This window comes from Marmota marmota, unplaced genomic scaffold, assembly GCF_001458135.2.
Source record: "Marmota marmota marmota unplaced genomic scaffold, marMar, whole genome shotgun sequence".
NCBI lineage: Eukaryota > Metazoa > Chordata > Mammalia > Rodentia > Sciuridae > Marmota > Marmota marmota.
In genome coordinates, this window is record NW_026000221.1 from 13850756 (window position 1) to 13870507 (window position 19752).

The 19752-nt window shown below is 47.5% G+C and overlaps 1 long non-coding RNA gene across 1 annotated transcript; it reads right to left on the bottom strand.

Annotated features, from left to right (window-relative positions):
• Positions 1-14784: 14784 nt before the first annotated feature.
• Positions 14785-19140, bottom strand: LOC125612982. The gene is made up of 3 exons (XR_007343481.1): positions 18873-19140; positions 16554-16668; positions 14785-16066 (listed from the first exon to the last, which is right to left on the bottom strand). It is a non-coding gene; the product is annotated as an uncharacterized LOC125612982 (long non-coding RNA).
• Positions 19141-19752: the final 612 nt, after the last annotated feature.

The following is a 19752-nucleotide window of genomic DNA, read 5'->3' on the forward strand; positions in this document are numbered from 1 at the left end:
AAACCTAAGGAAGTGTGCCCAGAATCTATGTGTTTAGTTTGCTGCCTGCACAGCTGATTCTGACACTGAATTTTGAAAGCCTCTGACCCATAGTCAGATTCCATTGCTCAACCATCCCCTTCACCAGCAAAAGGAAACCGCTCAGGGCCCCAGAATATCCCCCTCCTTCCTGAGGGGTGTCCCTGGATTAGGGTCCTTCTCTTCTGCTCCCCAGGAAGCCTCCTTCCTTTCTGCCCTCTTTTTTTTTTTTTTTTTGCAGTGGGACCTGCTGTCACCCTCTATTTCTCTGTGCCTTTTTTCCCATCTCATTTTAATTGATTCCGAAGTGTTAAGGCATTTAGTGAGTATGAATTTGTGTTTCGCTGAAATCAATCTCTTTCTGCAAGCTTGCTTCCCCCTTCTTTCAAGTCAGCTAAATCTCGCCTCCCCAAAATTAAATGGCTCCAGGCTGAACCAGCCTTGAGTTGATTACCTAACTCCGTGGCAGCTCCAGCACCGGCTGATCTGGCCTGACCTAATTTGACCCAGAAAGGCTGCCCCTGCCCCAAAGTATGTGTGTTCACCTGCCCTCCGAGTGATGGGCGGCAGGAGGGAGAGGCAGATTTCAGGATGATGAGGTCATTTTGCCCAAATAGAAAAGGAGAGAGCCCCAGGATTGGCCTCTGATAGTGACCCCCAAGAAAGAAGGTAAGTGCTTTCCTTCCTTATTTAAGGATCATTGTCCTCACTGTGGACCTGGAGATCTGATGTCCCTGCACTGTGAGCGGTCAAGAGGAGTCATGGATGCAGATAGGTTTCTCAGTGTGACTCTATGACCCCGAACCTCGAATTCGTCATTGGCAGAACAGTGACTATCTCAGGCTCTCACTCAAGGATGGCTGTGTTGTTATCATTCAAGCCCAGACGACAGGTATTAATCTGCTCATTTCACGTGTGTAGAAGAGGTCACTTGGTGCTCTTCCAATGGCTTATCCAAGGTCACACATCTCTCTCCCGTCCAGGAGGTGGCAAGGCAGGATCTGAATCAGGTACTGGTTCTACTTTCTATTTGGAATGGTCATGGCTTCAGCTCTTGATCCTTCATTCCTTGGGTCTGAGAGCACAGGGTTGTTTGGACAATGTGGGAGCCCCTTCCCGTGCCAGGTATGAGGCCAGTAGGTTGCTGTGCTGGGAACCAGTGTCAGTGAAGAGCATTAGTGATCCCATGAGTTGGCTAAAGGGATGACAGTGCTCTTACAGCAACGCCTAGGGGGTCTTTGACCCCCCAAGGGCTGGGTTTTGATCCTACATTCAGCTCCTGATCCCTCCTCTGGTTCCCTTTACTGTCCAATGGGAGAGGGTAACACTGTCCCCTCCTGCCCCCAGGGCATTGTTACAGAAAAATGAATGAGTTAATGGGTGTGACTATGTTTAGCCCAGTCCTTGGCACATAATGGGGACTCGATAATGTTCTTTTATGTCTGTACACATGGAGGCATATAATGCAATACAAATCTGCCTAAAAAAAACCTGTTCAAATGTCCAGGAGAGCATGCAGGCGGGGCGAAGGCAGACAGCGCAGATTTCAGTTCGTTTGCCTGCCCAGGGCATGCCTTCAGCCCTGGAGCCCAGGGAACAGGACATGATTCCAAATCAGAAGGCTACCTGTCTTTGTTAGAAAATGTACAGAGGGTGATTAGGAGATGCGCTGATTACACACACATGAGAAAGTTCGGCCGTGGTTGGTTAGATCAGCAATTCTTCCTCCTGGTTTCCTATCACCCCAGGGTGTCTCCAATTATCTCAAGAAGGGTCAGGAACCACTCAAGATGTTATTAATTTTAATCCATTCTAATTAAATATATAAATGGGCCACGTACCACTCTGTGGAAAGAGAAGAGGGGGGAATGATATCTTAAAACCAAATATATAATTCTTGAGTACCAGTAGCCAACTTCTCAAGGGCTGGGAACTTTTTCTTCTCTACTAATCTTTTTTCCTCCTATTTCTCCCTCTCTGTGCCTTGCTGGGTGCTATGATTATAGGTGGAGAGTCAGCAGTGAAATAGGGAACGTGAGGCCCAGAGCTGGGGTGTGTGTGTTGCGGGGAGCCCAGAGCCCTGGGTTCTTGCCTTAGTTTTACTTCTTGATGCTGTGTAGCTTTGGGGCATTTGCTTTGGAAGAGTCTCTGTTCCTGCTTCACCAGGTCATGCTGAGCTTTGAGGCAATAATGAATGAGCCAATTGCATAGTAATCAGGACAGGTGTGTGTTCCTACGTTCCTTCATTGCACTGATTAAGCGCCACATGTTGGGGCCTGTGCTCTTGTGTGACTCACAATTGGAGAGGTTAAAGTGGGATCCAGGCCATGCATGGTGCTTTGCCCTTGAGAGAGGGAACTGCAGACACCTTGCACCAGGATGCTCCTGACCCACCAGAGACTGCTTCCAGGGACAATGAAGGATGGTTCTTACTCAGAGTGAGGCCCATGGAGGATGGGAGACCCTGTCCCCAGGCTTCTATCTTACCTCCTAGCAGCTCCCAGTGATTTGTGCTCAGGCTATCTGCCTCCTTTGATGCTCTACATGGGTCAGGTTGCAGGAGGTACAAAGATTGTGGGGAGAGGCCCCAGATGGGCATGCGTTGGAGGAATGGAGAGGTGGGGAAAATGGACACGACCTGTGTATGGACCCAGCTTGGAGTAAGAAGAGCAATATGCTAGAAGCAGCCACAATGGAACCAACCAGGGAGGGCCAGGTTGCTGGGGACATGCTTTCTTGTCCTCCATTCTGAGAAGTTTCCATGTGAACCCCAGAACATCATGTCTCCCAGAGCCCCCCGCAGGTCAAGGTGCCCTCCCCCAGTGAGGGATGGGGCTGCCAATAGGATTCCAGGGGAGAGGAGGCAGGAGGAGTCTCCAACTCAAGAATCCAAGAGGCTCTAAAGTCACAGTGAGAGCAGAGTCAGGAGTAGAGGTCACTGAGAGGAGGATGAACAGGTGGCCCAGAGATGGGCTTCCTGTACTCATTTATAGTCCTGAATGCCCTGTGCCTCTGGCCGTGGGGCCTTGGAGGTGCTGAATCCCCAACTCCCTTCTGAATTTCTCTCTCCTGTTCCATCCCCTCTGCATCTTGCGTTGCTGACTCAGCCTTTAGTCTCCCTAGGAAGCCCCCAGCCCATCTCCCTGGAGGGGAGGTGCCATCCTGTGCTCCTTCATGTCCTGGCTCTTGATCCCCTGAGTCTTCTCACATCTGTGGCCGCATTGGACTGTGCACTGCATTTCCGTTTCCGGCTGGAGTGCAGGGTGTGGACCCAGTAGGTGCTCAGGTAGTGTTTCTGGAATAGACCACATGCTGAGGGTGTGGTGGAAGAGCCAGGGTGGGGGTTAGGAGGCCAGGGCTAGGACAGCAAGAGACAGACACCACTACTTAACACCCAGGGCTCTGGGACTGGACTACTGGCCTGGGTCATGGGTGAGTTCAGGGTCCTTCTACTCCCTTCCCAGGCTCTTGGGGCTGGAGCTGAGAAGCAGCTACCCTCCAAATTCTTTAAATGTCTGGAGTGATTTTTTTCCCCCAACATTTTACCTCCAACGTGCTTTGCATACTGTCACACATTTTAAAACCCACATATAATTTAAGGAACGTTTAATCAATAGAGTCTTGATTCATTTTTCCCTTAAATCATCAGTATTATTGTTGTGAAGAGCCCATTTGAAGTTCAGGAAGGCTCTTAAGCATTTTTAATAACCATTTTCTTCCCCTGTGTCCCATTTTTTAAAAAACTATCTTTTTTGAAAGATACTTTTTCCAGTGGTTGAACAAGCTCAAAATGCCAGGTTTTCAATTGCTTAAATTGTGTCCAATACACAGTTCTGTAAAGAAAACGAACTCTTTCAGAATAATTTCATATATATTTTTTAAACCAAAGCAGTTTTTCTGGTGGTGGTTTGAAAGTTACCTCAGACTCTTAACTCCCAGTGGTGACTTGAGGGGCCACCACTGGGGTGAGGGGGACAGGCCTTCTACAAGGGCCACCTCACCTGCTGCATCTCTTAGGCTTCAGGGACAGACACAGTGGGCCATCATCTCCATTTGCTCAGGTTGCATGTGATTCCCTGTTTGCTGCATTTAGCTTATTGCATCTTCCATTTCCTGAGCACTTAGCGTGTACTAGTATCTCATTAAAGCCCTTCATGTGCGCTTCCTCATGAGGTTACTATTATCTTACAGGCAAGGAAACGGAGGCAGAGGGTTTATGTATTTGTTTCTGATGACTGCTGTAACAAATGATCACAAAACTTGGTGATTTAAAACAGCAGCATTTATTTTCTCACAATTCTGGAGGTCAGAGGTCTGAAACACAGGTGTAGGCAGGGCTGGGCTCCTTTGGAAGGCACTGAGGGGCACCTGCTCCTAGCCTCTGTGAGCTGCTGGGGGGTGCCAGCCCACCTTGGCTCGTGACTGTGTCACTCTGGTCTCTGCCTTTGTGTCACATTACCTGTGTCTGCTCATGTGTGGTGCCTTCTCCTCTGTGTCTGTCTCTTATGAAAATAGTTGGGTTGGATTTAGGGACTTTCTAGATAATCCAGAATGAGCTCCTTTTCTCAAGGCTCTTGATCACTCTTTGGCTTTAGAAGGTGTAATTGTCACTCTTTTGCCACATGAGGTAATATTCACAGGTTCAAGGAATTAGGATAGGGACTTTGTTTGGGGGGAGGGGGATGGGCAGCAATCAACATACTACAGCTTAATCCCAGTGGCTTGGAAGGTTGAGGCAGGAGGATTGCAAGTTCAAAACCAGCTTCAGCAAGTTAGCAAGGCCCTAAGCAACTTAGTGAGACCCTGTCTCTAAATAAAATATAAAATAGGCTGGAGATGTATCTCAGTGGTTAAGCACTCATGGGTTAAATTCCCAGTACCAAAACAAACAAACAAACAAAGAAAAAACTCTCAGGACTCAAACATGAGCAGTTTGGTTGGGAGTGGGGGGCTTCTGTGCTCCCTGTCTCATTGCTAAGGTGCTGGGTCCAGGGTGGTATAAATTGCCACCAACTGCTGAGGTCAGTCAGCTGGATCAGGGTTTTAATTGATCTATGCTCAGGAGGTACAAATATACTTCCTATATTTTTTTAGTTCTTCCTAGTGTGGCAAAAATACTTGGGTTTAATTCTATCATAGAAACGCCACAGTTTACATGGCTGGTGTTCTGTGCCATGGACCGTGGTCACATATTATAAAAAATTCCTGGTGCTTGGCCCTAATGTGGCAGGGGGTGCTGATTGAGATGTGGAGATATATAAATTGAACCATATCAAAGGGCCACATTTTTGGTCAAATATCACCAATTTCATATGGTTCAATTCCACATTTATTTGCAGGGTATTGCCCGGTAGCATTTTCTTCTCTTCCCCAGCTTGCCTTGATCCTCTCGTCTCCTCCAAAGGCCAACAACACGTTCCGGTTTCCTGCACATGCCTTTGATTTCAGTATGTGGCCAATCTGACCCATCTCTGTTCCTTAGTGATTTCGGCACATCTTTGGCAGATTTGGTGCTTCGTCACGCCCCGGATACCATCTTAATTTCAACTGTCTCCAAAGAAGCCACAGAGCAGCCAGCCCATCTTGAAGTCATCTGCTTCCACTAAGGGTTGGGAGCATCTGTCTGAAACCAACATATTATTTTCCTGCCTGGCAAGTCAGTAGCAGGACTGTGCACAGTGCCCACCGACATAAAGCACTTACGGGTAGTGTCAAGTTGGGTCCAAGTCTAAAAATACTCCCTTCCCTTCAGCATCTTGTCTTTTCTGCAGAGTGACCCAGCTCACGACCGGAACTTTGCCACACTCTAAACATTTACACATTTAATGCATCCTGAAATATTAACCTATAATATGCATAGGCAACAGGGTGGATGTTTCCTTTCCTGGCAAGCACTGTGTTATTGGAAATCATTTATTGAGATCTATGTTCTAACAGCCCTGAAGGGCTATTTGCATTGTTAAGGTGCTCAAAAGCCAAGCTGGAAATTCTGAGGTTGGGGTTCCGTGGAGATTTGTAGTCACTAGGAACACTCCTTCTAGGGATGGAGCTGTCAATCTGTTAAGATTTATTGCATGTGCTCCATGCAGGTGTGCCTAAGAAAAATAGTTGCATTTCACAAATGTTTATTTATTGTTTGTTCTGTATATCTGTTGTGGGACAGCCCTAGGCTCTTCGTTTTTGTCATTTTGGAACTCAGGCTAAGGTAGTAGCTGCCATCTTTGACAGTTACCATTCCAGGTAGGAAAAAAAAATGTGGTAATGCAAGCATTGACCCTTAAAGTTCTCCTTTCACGAACTGAGGAGAAACATAGAACCCTGGTCAATGCCCAGGAGGTAGGAGGATCAATCCTACCGCATCCCTGGAGGGAAAGTGCCAAGTGATTGGTGAATAGCGCTGTTGACTACTGGTCTCTCAGCAAGTGACAGAATCAGAATTTGAACTCAGAGCAGACTCTCAGGTTTATGCTATTTCCATTAGATCATGTGGCCTAGAAGATACCAGGAGGCCCATGATCCCTGGGTCTGTCGACTTCTGCAATGCGAGGTGGTCTCACCTTGGTGGCAATGACACTGCAGTCTGAGACCAGCCTTACTCCACCACTCTGGCTATAAGTGTCCTGGATCCCACTTCACATTCTTACTCCTCATGAGAGATTTTCCTGCTCCTGCCACAAGCAGTCAGACCTGAGGAAAACCTCAGGCCGCCTCCTTCCCTCAGCTCCAGAACTGATCCGCAAGGCAGAGAGGACTCCTGGGAGGTGAGACCAGGTGTTAGTAAGAGCCTCATCAGCAAGACGAGTAGGTAAGGGAAGCTGGCCATGATCCAGGGAAACAGAGATGAGGGATGTAAAAGACCCCAGCAGCCAACGGAAGAGCCATCCTTGAAAGCAGATCTATTAATTAGCTGTGGCTGCCGCAGCAAGATGCCACACAACAGATCAGGTGACTGAAACAACCGACATTTAAATTTCTCAGAGTTCTGGAGGCCGGAAGGCCAAGCTCAAGGTGCGATCAGGGTTCTGGCAAAGTCTCTCTTCTTGGCTCATAAATGACTATCTTTGCCCTGTGTCCTCACGTGGCTTTTCCTCTGTTTATGTGGAGAGAGAGCGAGGGAGTGAGAGAACTAGCTCGGTGTCTCTTCTTTTCATAAGGACCCCAGTCCTATTAGATAGGGCCCCGCCTTTCTGACCTTATTTAAACTCAGCTGCCCCCTTAAAAGCCCTGTTCCCAAATATATTAGGGATTAGGATTTCAAATATGGATTTGGAGGGGACACAGTTCAGTCTATGACAGTAGCAACAAAACATTCCAAATTTGAGTGGCAGTAGAGGAGGCAAGAAAAATAGGTTAGGACCCACCCAGTTCCACTGGTCGTGACCTCAGTCTCATCGGCATCACCTCCAGGCTCAGTTTCTACAGTCGTGGAGAAAGCACGCTGCCCTTGACCTCTTTCTGAGCTTGTTTCTCGATGGCACAGACATGCCATTCTCAGGAAACTCACAGAACTGCTCCAAGAATCAGGGGTGAGGATTCTTGAACCTATCAACAATCTGGAGTTGCCTCTGAGATTCCAGCATCTCTCTTCCCCTCCTGGTGCCCAGTGCAGATGTTGGGACCCCACAGAGGAAACAAATACAGGTCGGATGGATGACGGTGGGATGGAGTGACAGGAAGAGGTGGACAAAATGCTTGGTGATTTGCAGTCTCTCCACTCACTCTGGGCTGAAGTGATGACGCCTCCACCACCAGGAGCAGAAAATCCTCAGGGCGAAGAGCTGGTGTGAGGCCAAGGAAAGATAATGAGCCTTGGGGACAAATGCCCGGGTTCAAATGCTGATCTCCAAGGTGTGTGATTTAGGGCAAGTATTAGCCTCCCTTAGCTCAGTGTGCTGGTCTCTGAAGTGGCCGCTTCCTTGTGTGAAGATGAGAATCGGGGTCCAAAAAAATCTGAGATGTGGGAGGAAGTGAATGCAAAGGAGCCAGCACCATGGAGTTCGGCACCAGCACCACCAGGCCATTGGGTGAGACCAGAGCATAAGAGAAGGAACTCTTGCCCCCTTGCCACCTTTCCCTGGAGTGGGGCTGCGGCTCAGGGCCCCTGATGACAGGGTTGTGGCATCCTTCTTGCAGTCCCTCTGCCAATCATGCACTTCACCTGAGAGCCTCCCAGAGCACCTCCGTCAGCGACCCCTTCCTGGGGCTCCTTCTCCACAGTCCTGAAGCTGCAGATGATGTAGAATCACAATTCTTTACCTCCAATGCGAGATTCTTGATGGGAAGATGTTTAAGTTAGACCGATGGCTTAATATTTTTGTCCTTAAGAGGAGCCAGTGTCCCTGAGGGTCCCTCCAGTTATGGATCATTATAATGGCCCCTCTCAGAAGTACCTGGAAGTCACTGGGAGAAAAACAGCTCCTTCTCCCAACCCTGGGACATGCTGTTGGTTTCTGATAAACCCTGCAGATTTGGGGGAGCACTTTCCTGCTGGCCCTGTCTGAAGTTCCAGCAGTGTTAATCCCCGACAGGGATTAACTGGGTGAGAACAGGGGCAGGTAGGGTGTTGCTGAAGGAGTGGGTCACAGAAGGTGTGCCTTTAGGGTACATAGTGCATCCCTGGTCAGCGCAGCTCGCTCTCTGCTTCCTGATTGCCACGACCTGAGCTTCTTTCCTCCATCACACCCTTCTGCCATGATATTCTGCCTCACCTGGGCCCACAGCTAAGGAGCTGACCATTTATGCACTGAGACCCCTGAAATTGGGAGCCCAAGAAGCTTTCTTGTCAGGTCTTTTGGTCACAGTGTCAAAAAAGCTGACTAAAACAAGGGACTTCCCATAGCCCTGGCACATGGCTCAAGGGCTGCTTAGTGATCTCATTGTCCTCTTTTTATCACTCTTCCTCCCTCGTCATTACTCTTGCAGGGCCATAGGCTGTGGGTGCTTGAACTCCCCTGGGCTGAGGCCCAGAGACATGGCTGAATTGATGGATGTGCCATTAGTGTTCACAGTCCAGATGGCTGGAAGTGCCATCAGGACGTCCTCCACCATCTGGGAGTCCCAGCTGGCCTGTTAGTTGTATTCAAACTAAGTTTTATTGAGCACCCACTGGTGGCTGTAGCTATTCTCAGCAATGAGTTAGCACATTACAAATCACCAAACCCCTTCCTCACCGTGTGCTTAGTAAGCATTCCTATTCATGTACTCATTCATTCAACACGTTTATTGAGCACCTACTCTCAGCATGGGGAACACAAGAGCTATATGTGCTTCCTCCTGTTAATAAAATAGAAAATGGTACCTTCCTTTTATTGGTTTATGAAGGAAAAGACGTTTGTCCAGCAGTGCAGACACTGAGAGCACGAGGAGGGGTATCAGGGTGGGTTTTCCAGAGGGGTACTTCCTGTGCTGGGTCTCAGAGGCTGCAGGGAACCCAGGCAGGTAAAGGAGGACCTAGAGACCCAGGGTGACAGGCAGAGGTGAGAGCACGGCTAAGGCTTAGCGGCATGGAGAGCTGTGTGATAGGGCAGTGAGGGCAGTTTGGTTCCTCCGGGGGTAACGGGTCAGTTCCACGGGTGTCAGGGAAGGCAACAGGCCAGCTTCCCTTGGCAGTTACCTGGCAGTGAGAATGCCTGGCTTTGCAGAGAGCCACGAGGGGGTTCTTGGGTGTGGAACCTAGAATGTGGCTGTGGGATGGGGTGGCCTTTGCCTTCTGGGGACTGAGTGTTGGAGGCCACCTGAACAGGAGCTATGCGCACATCTTTGAGTCTTGAGTAAAGAGGGACTGAGCTGGCACTGTACCCGCTGGGATGCATGTGGACTCACCTCTTCTGGGCCAGGAGAGGGGCAGCTCTGGGATCGGGTGTCACCGGATGGGGCTGAGTTCCACCCACCTGTTTGGTGTAATACTGTCCCTGGCCCTTTTTTGGATATCATATTCCATCGAATGGCTCCCTTCAATAAATTGGGATTCAGAACATGCCCTTGCCTTCTCTCTTGCCGGCTTCCTGAGTTTTTCTCTTGCCCCCCCTTATGGGAGCTTACACCTGAAGCAGAGAAGCCTTCCTGAGCCGCCCATGAAGATGGTACATTTTGTGTGTGTCTGCCTGATTATTTCGTGCCAACCCAAATTCACCAGAGTGACCCCGGTACAGTGGCCTTTACTGGACGGGGACTACAACTGAGGAGGGTGACCAGTTGTCAATGGCCAACATGGCGGTGCTTGCTTCAGCCAGTTCTCCTTCCCAGCCCTGGTCCTGTGCTTCTGGTCAGGGGCTTGCCAAGTACAGCTGTTCCTAAATCAAGAAACCCACTTGGTAAATTTAACAGCAAAAGGGGGAATGGGAGATGACCACTGTGCTATCCTGTCTCAGACCACGGATCCTCGAGACTTGTATGGACATCAGTTATGTAAAACTGAGTAAGCTACTCTGTCTAATCCTATTTTTTCCTATTAATTGATGTCATAGATAGTGTCCACTCCATAAGGACAGTACTAAGCAGGCCTGCCATGCATAGTTGTGCTTGTTACACTCTGCACACGTGGACTGGCTGAGGGGCAAATGGAGTCTGAGATCCAGCCCAGCTCTGCCTACCAAGCCATGCATCCTGTCCCATCTGTATCCATCTGGTCCTTTTTGTTTGCTCTTTCAAAGGTACAGTAGGAGCTGGCAACTGCCCTGGTACTAGCATAGTATCTGTCCCAGAGACAAGTCTTTATTTTTCATTATGAGGAAAGTTAATATCTGAGGAAAGTTAATAATACCTTCATAAGCCCAAAGCCTCAGTTTCTCCATCGGCAAAGTTATGGAGTTGAGTTGTTTTCTCTCTGCTTTTGTCCTGTGCTATGATCATCTATGTGAAATCCAGGAGTCCTGAGTTGGGCTTTGAAATCTATTATACATTTTCCTCCTGAACTCATGCTTGAGTTGATTCGTCTGCTGCAGTTTGGGGCTGGGGGCAGGGGGCAGATTCTTGGTTGCATGGTCCAGACGGTGGAGAGAGGTGACTTTCTCACCCCAGGTTTGCCACCATCGTCCAAGAGAGGCACCTCGGTATTCCTTGGCTGCTGATGGAGACATTGTTGACTTCTTGGTCAGTGTCACCAAGGAAGCTGGGATGCTATAATGAATGTCCTTCTGCCAGGTCCTCTGAAGAGATGGGGTGAGGGTTGGTGGAAGGAAGTGTGGTCTCTCCCACTGGCCCAGGGGAACCATGCTCACCCAGGATCCCACCTTCTGTGAATTTGTAGAAATTCCCATCACCATCTTTCCCTCCACCTCCTCCCCATTGAACAACTTATCTCAAATAAAGCCTGAAGCTTGAAGTGAGTTAAAGTAGTTTTCAGGGCCTCAGTGACTGGGCTGGATGAGGTTTTCAGGCACAACAGGAAGAACCTGTTCTGGCTGGCTGCCCAGAGCTCAGCTCACCTCTGAGGCCCTGACTTGAAGTCCTAGGACCCCTGCTGGCCTTGGTCTGAAGTCCTGTGTTTGGTGATGGTTGGGCCAAGCAGGCCTATCAGCAAGAACTGCCCCTGGTACAGCTGGCCTGTTTGCCTGCAGGGACCCCTACCCGACTTTGTCTTCACCAGCCTGACTTGCTCTCTGGGAGAGGGAGGAACTGGCACGTTGATGCAGATACTGGCCATTAGGCCCAGGTCCCAGGATCTCCAAGCCCATCTCAGCTCCTCTCCTCCCAAAGCCATGGTATGCCACCTGCTCCACTCTCCCCAGTGGGTTTTCTGCTGCGTCCCCTCTTCTCTGTCTTGCTCTGGCAGGAGTCATCTTGAAGGCTTATGCAGAGACAGACTCTACTGCCTCTCCAGCCTCCTTTCCCACAGGACCTGGTTAAGAAGCAAACCAATGACTTAAAGGACTGAGCTATCATGAGTGGAGCAGACTGAATATTCCAAAGTCTTCCCTCCCTCCTTATACAGGGCTGAACATCCACACCCAAGCCATGGGACTCTGCAGAGTCTCTCTAGAGGAATGCTGGCGTACTTAATCTCTGTGGAGATAGCCAGAATACCTGTTTTGGCCTATAAAATGCTTATAGATGCATAATTTTTCTCAGACTTTTGCAATTCTGCCATTTGTTTTGGGCAGAGAAGGGTCAGAGGAGCTATTGGTCCTGTTGACAGATGTGGAGCAGACACAAATGTGGAGCAGCCAGAGTCAGAGTTTCCCCAGAACATCTGTAGACTTAAGAGCAAAAAATGTCATTGCACCATTGAGAGTCTGGAGCTGTTGGTTACACAGCGGTATTGCAGAGGAAAACATCTGGCTACTAAGTAGGCTTCAACTTGGTGCCGGGGGCCATGTTGATTTCTAGTTCCCTTGGATCCTGGTAGGCACGTGGGTGAAATGCCAAAAACAACTTTCTGAATGGAGATGGAGACAGGGGAGACAAACTCTGGTGCACCTACTGTGTTTTCAGACATTCTATTCCCAATTTGGGTCCAAGTTTCCATTGTCAATCCATCACCAAGTCCAGTGGAATCTACTGCTCAGACATAGCTGAGATTTGTGTGTACGATCTCTCAACTTCAAGATATTGAGTCACATCTTTATATTACTCTGTAGGCAAAACAAAACCACTCATGACCAGCCCATGGGTTACTTGTTTTTAGCCTCTGTCCATCCATCCTGAATGTATCCTCCCCCTGACCCCTTGACATTGTCCATAACTTTCATGGGAGGATCCAAGAATGAGGAATAGCAGTCTGTCTAATGGTGTACCCTGTTCTCTGATCAGTGTTTCTTTGGTTTTGCTAAATAGTTGTTCTGACCAAGTAAGTGTGAGAATGAGAACCTGGGGTTTTGAGTTTGAATCTTGTCCCTGGTTTGACCTACTGGGTGACACTAACTGAATCACGTTCTCTCTCTGGTCCTTAGTTTTCCCATCGGTATGATGGCTGTACCACTAACAAGTTGGGAAGTAGAGAATCTGTGAACTAATTACTTACCTTCTCCCTGTGCCAGCATCCTCTGTAAAGTGGGCTACAGCAGCTCACCTGAGAGAAAACAGGATTGAATGAGATGAGGACTAAAGCCACCAGTCCACTGCCTGATGCCAAGTCCAGTTATAGGGGACCCCTGTTGATGTTGACCCCTGTTGATGTTGCTAATTATTAACAATGCCAGTCATAAAAAATGGCCTAGAATTCAAAACAATGACATGAATTGACAGACTATCTCTAGAATCAGGTGAAAGAAATTTGCCTGAAACTCTCTTGAATACATAAAAGATAATAATTGATTCATATAACTTGGATCCAGGGCCCCACAGACATGGTTCTGTCTCTTTCTGTCTCCTCCCTCTCTTCCCACCCCAATCCCTCCTGGCTTTGCATGAAGGCTGCCCTCTATACCTTTATAGAATATGATTGGTGCTAACCTGAACGGAAATGAGGTGGTTTCACTTCCACCGGGGGCTTCTGACTGGCTGCTCTTGACTGTTCCTTGGTGCTGGGAGATGAAAAAATCAATTTTGGCTGAGCCTGGCTATATCTGGAGCAGGTGTGTGTGAAGTTGTAATGTCCTCTGGATTTCTTATGTGATGTGGGGAGAGATGTGACTTTCCCAAAGAGATTGGCCTGGATGTCCTAGATGCTGTGCTTGTTCTTTCTAGGATGCTGTGCAAAAGCCTTGTTTCAGTTCGAACACGGCTTTTCTTCTCTGAAACTCATGTTGAAATTTAATGTCTATGATGAAATTTGGGAAGGTGGGATAGGAGGGTGGTGGTTAAGAGGTGATCAGGGCTGTACCCTCATGGTTGGATGAATGGGTTATTTCAGGCACAGGTCTGCTATAAAAGCCACTTCAAACAGGTTTCTGGCAAGTTCTTTATCTTTGCTGAATGGTGCCCTGCATTGCCTTAGGACCTGCCAGCAAGCAAACCATTAGCAGATATGACCCCGTGACCCTGTACTGGATCCACGAGTCAAAATAAACCTCTTTTCTTTATAATCCACCCAGTCTGTGATATTGTGTTATTAGCAAAAGAAAATGGACAAAGATAAGCCTCAAGTTACTTTTCTGGGTTTGTGGTAGGTTTCCTTTGACAACTTGACAAGGAGGAGATGCCGGCAGGACTCTTTGCTGTAGGAATGACTAATACATATTGTCAGTGAAAAAAGAGATCCTTGCTAGATTCACTGCACCATTGACATTTGGGACAAAGAAAGAATTAGGCACAGATTTGCCTAACAGCAGAACCATGTGACACTTATGCAAAGAAAGGGGCAGGCAGTTGCATGGCATGGTGGGTTTAAGTGGCTGGGAGGGGTCCATGCTCACTCTAGGAACTGATTAGCTAGGAGTACCTCCTTGCCTCTGGTCTGTCTCCCTGCACCATCCCCTCTATGACTTCTTTAGTTTACCCCATCTTTGCCCATGTGGACCCCGCTCTTCTCTGGCCTCCTACCTCCCTCTAGCTGCCTCCTGTCCATATTCCACAGAGCTGCAGGGCCGGTTCTTACTGTTCACAAGCCTCTGCTGATTCTTCTTACTCAGGAGAATGGCATCTCAACAACTTCATTTTCTTTTTACACATGCAGTCCTTCATAATCTTGCTTTTCTCCTCTGTTTCAGACTAAATTAAACACAGACTGGAGTATGATTGGCCCGGTTTGAATTTTTTTAATATATATTTTTTATAACTTTATTGTATTTATTTTTTTATGTGGTGCTGAGGATGCTCACCCATGCTAGGCGCTCTACCACTGAGCTGTGCCCCGCCCCCCTCCCCAGGTTTCAATCTTATTGCAGCTGTCTCTTAACCAAGTGATTTTGGACTTGACATTCACCCATTCTGGAGCCCTTGTAAAAAGAAGTTAACTGTGTCCTCTCTCTCCCTCCTGTCTTATCTTCATTCCTTTCATTTCTTCCCTCTGTCCTACTTTTTGGTACATTCTTACTCTCTCTGTTCCATTCTCCTTTTCTTTATTCCCTTCTCCCTTCCTCTCTCCCTCCCCTGCACACACGCCTTATGGCACTGAGGTATACTATATAGCACTGAGCAGGGCATCCAGAGACAGAGGTGTGGAGGGGAACCTCACTCTGTGCCCGTTACTTTATGTTCTCTGCTGTCTTGTAACCCTATTATATAATAAAGACCACCTGGTCTTTGTCTTAGGTTCCTGGCATAGAGATAAAACTCTTGGAATATCTTGAGCCATAAGAGCATCTTTATTCATGAGCTCCTTGGATCACACTTAAGTTTATACTAAGGGATGAGGTGACTTGAGATGGGGGCTGGTCCCCAGAAAGACCAACTTTATGATTTTAGGATTGGGGCTTGGAGGCAGTCTGACTATCAGGGAGGGGAGGGAGTCTGAAGACGGGGTTCTCAGCCATGCCCACACCAGGAAAGCCCCTGGAAACTCTAGACCTTGAGGCTCAGTGGAGCTTCCTTTATAATAAAATTGTAATAGAGGTATAGTATTTTGCCGAGCTCTGTGAGCCATTCCAGTGACTGTTGAATCCGAAGGGGTCCTAGGTATCCTGAAATTTGTTGCCAGTTGGCCAGAAGTGCAGTTGACTAGGGGACCCCACTTGGTCTGAGATGAAGGCCATGGGGTGGAACATGGAGCCCTTAACTTCTAGGTCTGTGCTAACTGTGGGTGGTTAGTGCTAGAATTGAATTGCAGTTTCCCAAATGGGGAGAAACAAAATAAATGCCACCAGTCACAGATCTCTGGGCTCTGTTCCTGTGATGTCTGGATTGTTCCTCTGACCAGAGACCCTTACATACTCTGCAAAACACACAGCAGATTCCCAGTTCTTTGAAGGCTTTCTTGATCAACTTGTGGAAATTTTCAGATGGTGAAATTAGGGAGAATCATAAAACCAGGTCTCACACTCTTCACCAGCTTAATCCAGCACCGACTCTGTGTTTTATTACCCAAACTTCCAAATTCCAGGGGCTCTTCATGATCTTTGCAGAGAGGAGCAAGGTGTCTTCTGGGGTCAAGGACATGAATACGAGGCCAAGATCATCCTGAGGGAGTGCGGCCGACCTGGGGCTTAGCTGCCTTGCATCAGTGACTTGTCTGCAGCGGAAAATGAAATGAGAAATGCACTCACAAAAAGCCGAATTGGCTCGACAAGCAAATTTACAGAGAGAACCGCGTGTCGGTGGAAATAATAAGACCAGCGTTGTTTAGAAGGCAGCAGATGGAAAAGAACACATTTTGTCAGTCAGAACTCGTGTTTATCTAACAGCCCCGTGTTGGTTCCGTTTACCAAATATTTCTCCATGATCAGTGGGGCAGGCCAGCCTGCAGGCCACCTGGAGGCTGGATATAAGCAAAGAAGAGGTCAGGGCCAGGCAGGGAGCAGGGTGGGAAAAAGGCAGTTCTAGAATTTGCCCACATAGCCTCTTTCTTTAAAGATTCTTACTCTACTCTCCCTCCCTCCCTCCCTCCCTTCTTTCCTTCTTAAACTGTCTGTGGAGCTCCAGTTCTGTGATGGGTGATGTTGTGGTGATGAGGACCATAAAGATGATAATGGTAAGAAATTGTAATAGCAAGCACTTACCTAGGGTTTAGCATATGGCGGGCACAGTCCTGTGGTTTCACATGTATTCATTCATTTAATCCTTAAGAATCTGTTGATGTCCATTGTTATGTTGTCTGTTTTCCAGATGAAGAAACTGAGAAACAGAATAGTTAAGTCTATTATCTAAAGTCACACAGCTATTAGACATGCAGAAAAGAGTAAGGAATATGACTGCCGGCTTGCATGGGCTCCCATAGGGCAGATGTTGGAAATGTTTTTGAGCATCAAACAGAATGATATAGTATTCTTGAGCCCATGTTTGGAGAGAGAGAGAGAGAGAGAGAGAGAGAGAGAGAGAGAGAGAGGCTAACTAATCAATTAATCAATGTAGAAAGAATGAGGAAATTCGTCATTTTGCTGTGTCCATTGTGGTCATGAATTCATGCAAGAATCACCAAGGATGCTGAAGCTATGAGGAACAGCATATCCATATGTTTTCCAAGATTAACTATTTACAAAGGAATAAATGGACCTTCACAGCAGAGAGATCTGGTAGTCCCCACCTTAACCAAATGATTACACATAGCATCACCAAGCATGGGGAAACCTGACACTGTGGCTTTCTTATAGGATAGGGTATAAAGGGAAAGGCATCAACCATGTGGTATTCCTGCCTAAAATGTTCTCTGACTCTAATGAGAATACTCAGATCTGCAATGTAGAACATTTTGCAAGACAACTAACTAATTTGGGCTCTTCAAATAAAAAAGGAAGCTACAGTCCATGAGACACACACGAAAAAGGTATAGGTGCACTTAAGTTGTGCATAGGTGTGTGTGTATTTGTGTGTGTGGTTCAGGTGTGTATACATACATGTATACATACAGATAGGCATGCATAGGATAGGAATGTGCATGCATGTGGGTTTATATATGCATGTGTGCATGTCTAGGAATATATATACATGAACACACATGTGTACATGCATACACATGTGGGTATGCATATGAATGTGTGTATATTGGCATGTGTTTATATGTATGTATGTGGATATGTGTATGTGTGTATATATTATAGACTATATTTTAGGTGAACTTATAAATTCTTATGAATTTTATTATGTGATTATATAAGAGAATGTCCTTATTTTGGAGAGTCAGGCTGAAATGCTTTCAAATATTTTACATAGCACCTGCACACACACCTACCAAGAAAACATGGAGAACATTAACAATTAGTAATTGAATAAAGGGGGTATGTCCTTTCTTTTATCCTTTCTTTCAAATTTTCTATAGGTTTGAACATTTTCAATGAAAAAGCTTCTGGAAAATGTGTTAAGGGAGGCACATTTGGCAAGAGTGGGTTTGTCACAGGAGTTCTGACAGTGACCTTGGCGGGTACACGACATGGATGAAGGGGTGTTTCCAAGTGTCCCTACACTTAATGAGTTAGATGGTTCTCCAGGGTAGGTAGGGGAAGGCTGCAGTCTTCACTCTTTCCTGGATGCCCTCCCTAGAGCATCACACACAACCCTTTTAGTTGACTCTTTTGGTTTGCCTCTCCACATCTCTAATACCTTGCCCATATTCTGCCTTTTGACTTCCTACTGTGAAAGATGAGGGTTTAGTCATCTCTCTCCCTCACACATTCTTTTAATTCCTCATCCTCTTTATAAATTATATCATGATTTTCACTGGATTTGACTTCAAAATTGCCATTCTTTGGGCCATGGACATGGAATCAAAAACTATCTGTCAATCATGCTACCATGTCTTCCCCCAGTATTCCCAGGACATAATTGTTTAAAAAGATGAAATGCCCTATCTGAATGTAGAAAGGGGGGATTTAGGCAATTAGCAGGGAGTTTGGGGTAGAATTAGTGATTTATATCTAAGATCTAAGCATATGAAAAGAAAGCAATGATAAAATCTGGGGTAAGTAAAAGAGTTGTGATGATAAATCAAGCAACCACAGTTCCCCTCCCTGGGTGGGAGAATTACAGGGGGTGGAGCATTGTGAAGCCCCAGGATGATTTGGTGAGTCAGGGGCTATGTGCTTGCAGGGCAGAGTAGTTGTCATGGTCCTGGGTCCTGCACTCAGCCCATGTCTGCAGAGCGCCCTGCCCTGGCTGCTGGGCTGTCAGCCTCCACTCTGCCCACCCTGGGAGAACTAGCAAGGATTCCCCGGGGCTTTCCTTTTGGGTTTCTGTGGCCAGTGTCCCCAGCTATCATCTCCTTATTCATTCTCTTCATGTTTCTTGGTTTATTTTTTTAAATCCATTTACAGTCATTGCGATGGAATTTAGGAGGCAGGAAAAGTAATTGTGGATGGAAAACTCACTTCCTATCCAGAACTCACCTTTTAAAATTTCTGATGTCTTTTCCTCTGTTCTTCATTTGTACAGGATTTTCCAGTCTCCCGGGGGTGCTTGGAGGCTCAGGGAGGGCGCTGACATGCACCTTGGCTCACTTTGGATCCCAGCTTCCCTAACTGCAGAGCCAGGCTGAGCCCCCCCTCACCTGGGGTGTCCCTTGGTCTCCTCTCCCCTGTGCTTCTCCGCTTCAGTCTCCCTCCCTAGAAGCCTACGTCATGGTTCCTTCCTTTGCTTTCATGGCTTCTCCATTCGTGGGTTACAGTTCTGTTTTGAAATTCATAATTGGGACTAGGCATGGGTGCGGGGGACGGCAAAAAACGAGCAGGGAGTGGTGCAGCCCTGGGCGGCTCCCTCGGACTCGGAGCCTCCGGCTCATTGCTGGTGGAAAAGGCTCCTCTCTTTTGAAGTGGCTATCTGCTCTGGGAAATAGTTAATGAAGGCACATTGCAGACAGGGCTCGAGGAGGTCTCCGAACCCATTGGCCTCCCTTCTCAAGTGCGCTGCCCTGGGTTCTGTAACAAAGAGCCTAGAAGCGCTGGGAGGGCCGGTAGGGGCTTTGGGGGCACCGACCAGGCGCATCCTCTGCTCGTGGTCAGGTTGGAGCTGGCCTTTCTGGCACCTGCTGCGCTGACCCCGCTCTCAGGCGTCCACATTGTCTCTGCTGAGGCTGCCTCCGGGTTTTGTGATCTCCAGAATGAAACACTGCTTCCTGCTGTCTGCTCTCCATCTCTCTCTCCGCTCTGCGCTGGAGCATCTTTGTTCCTTCTTCCTTACAGGGCGGTCCATAGGTACTCCCTGCGATGAGATCTTTCCATCTACAATTTTACCCAATTCCATTTAATTGCTTCTTACTCAATTTGGTCG